We start from the raw sequence: 2,500 nt of genomic DNA, 5'->3' as shown, positions 1-2,500 counted from the left end.
GAGAGATAAGGAGAGAGATAAGTAAAGAGATAAGGAGATAGATAAGAGATGGATAAAGAGATAATAAAGAGATAATTAAGATAGATAAGAGAGATAATTAGATAATAGAGAGATAGATAGATGGATGGATAGATAAATAGGTAGATAGATGAATAGGTAGATAAATAAATAGGTAGATAGATAGATAGTTAGATAAATAGATAAGTAGTTAAAAAGAATGGGATTTGATTATGTAGCGAGATAAGTAGATAGATAGAGAGATGGATAAATAGATAGATAGATAGACACAGACAGACAGATTGATTTATATTCAGAAAGACAAACATTCAAAATAGACATTGAGAAAGACCGACGGAAAGATAGACACTCAGTTAAATAAAAACAAACGGACATTGAGACAGACAGACAGACAGACAAACAGACAGTCACAGTGCTCGAGTTTTAGACTTGGACAAATCGCCCCTCCCTCCTTCCCATTCTTCCCCCTCCCCCTCCTCCCCTCCCCCCTCCCCCTCCTCCCCTTCCCCCTCCCTACCTTCCCCCTTCTCCTCTCCCTTTCCTTTCCATCTCATTCTCCCTTTTCTCTTTCTTCTCCCTGTCCTCTTCCTCTCCTTTCCCCCTCCCCATCTTATCTCCCTGTCCTCTCCCTCTCCCTTCTCCCTCCCTTCCTCCCTTTTCCCCCCTCCCTCTCATTTCCCCCTCCCCCCTCCCCATCCCCCTCCGCGGCAGAAGGTGTCATTCCCCACGCCCGCGCCTCGTCCCCGCCCGGGATGAATATGTGTTTAGGAATCACGTCCCCAATTAGGGCATTTTTCTGGCGCGCGAGATATATGTCACAATTACCGCGCTGATAAGAACGGGAAATTGAAATGCGCCATGATATATTCGACCGCCATTTATGTCCCTCGGGTTACAAATGCCTTACACCCCCCCTTCCCCCTTCCCCCTTCCCCCCCTCCCTCCTCCCTCCTCCCTCACTTCCCTCTCCCCCGTAACTCCTCCTCCTCCTCCTCCTCCTCCTCCTCCCTCTCCCTCTCCTCTATTCCTTTGCCCTCCCCCTTATTTCTTCCCTCCCTCTATCCCCTTCCTCCATTTTCACTCTCACGTACCTTTGCCTGACCCCCCCCCTTCCCTCTTCCTCCTCCTCCTCCTCCCCTTCCCTTTACCGAGGCTTCTACTCTCCTCCTCTTCCTTCTTCTCTTTCTCCTTTTCCCCTCCTCCTCCTCCTCCTCCTCCTCCTCCTTCTCCCTCCTTCTCCCCTCCTTCCTCTTCTTCCTCCTCCTCCCCTCCTCCTCTCTCCTCCCCTCTCCTCCTCCCCCTCCTCCTCCTCCTCCTCCTCCTCCTCCTCCTCCTCCCCCCGTTCCCTCCCCTTTCTTCGATGTTCAGACCAAACCCACAGGACAAGGTTCCCAAGGTAGATTAATGAAGGTTCTAATCTATTCTGCTAACCACAGCTGCATTATTTCTCCTCTCTCTCTCTCTCTCTCTCTCTCTCTCTCTCTCTCTCTCTCTCTCTCTCTCACTCTCTCCCTCACTCTCTCCCTCCCTCTCCTCCCCCTCTTTCTCTCTCTCTCTCTCCCTCTCTCTCCTCCCTCTCCCTCTCCCTCTCCCTCTCCCTCCCTTCCCCTCCCTTCTTCACTGTCCCTCCCTCCCTCTCTGCTTTGTGTCCTGACTTTTGTCTCGCCGAGTAATTTAGTTCAAGACGCCGCATACCTTCTCGTCTCGCCTCGTCCTTTTCTGATTCCGTGAAGAAAATATTGACTGATCTGTCTTCCTGACTTGCCTCTCGAGGGAATATACGAGGACATATAACCCAAGAGCAAAACAAAACAAAGGAATGGAGGGGGAAAATAAAAGGAAGGATTAAATGAGGTGGAAAAAAGCTCTATAGGGTAATGAATCTTGTCGAGATATCCGATTCGTGAGTTGAATAAGTTTTCTTTTCACACTCGATTCTACGGTCGCGCAATGGAGATACATTAAGTGGTCCGTTCGCTGTACTTGTGAAGTCTTTTGCCTCCTGCTCGTTTTCCTCTCCTCCTCGCTTTGCCTTTCCTCTTTCTGTTTGTTTCCGTTTTTTTCCCCTTTCCCTACCCTTTTTCTTTCTCTTTCCCCCTTCTATCCCTCCATTTTCTCTTCTCCCCCTTCCCCCGCTCCGCCCTTCTCACGTCTCTTCTTCTCTTTCCCCTTTCGTTCTCTCTTCTCCCTCTACCCCCTTCCCCTATACACCTCTTACCCTTTCCTCTCTTCTCTCCCTTTATCTCTCCTCTCCTTCAAGCTTTCCGCCCTCCCCTTCTCCTTCCTTCCCCCTCTTCTCCCCTTCCTTCTCCTCCTCGCCCCCTCTCATACCCTTCCCTCTCCCCCTCCCTTCCCCTTCCCCTTCCCTTTCCCCTTCCCCTTCTCCTGCCTTCCCCGTCTTCTCCCCTTCCCTTCCCCCCTCTCTTTCCCCTTCTCCTGCCTTCCCCTTCCCTCTCCCCCTCTTCTCCCCTTCCCCTTCTTT

At 50.6% G+C, this 2,500-nt stretch overlaps 1 protein-coding gene across 2 annotated transcripts in view; it reads left to right on the top strand.

Moving 5' to 3' along the window:
- Positions 1–2,500, top strand: part of LOC119580399 (transcriptional activator cubitus interruptus-like) — a 74,520-nt gene that overhangs the window by 61,391 nt on the left and 10,629 nt on the right. The gene's annotated exons all lie outside the window — the stretch shown is intronic.

Source organism: Penaeus monodon, chromosome 13, assembly GCF_015228065.2.
Source record: "Penaeus monodon isolate SGIC_2016 chromosome 13, NSTDA_Pmon_1, whole genome shotgun sequence".
In the NCBI taxonomy this organism is placed as follows: domain Eukaryota; kingdom Metazoa; phylum Arthropoda; class Malacostraca; order Decapoda; family Penaeidae; genus Penaeus; species Penaeus monodon.
Note: the sequence above shows the minus strand (reverse complement) of the source record. Positions and strands in the feature narration are given on the sequence as shown.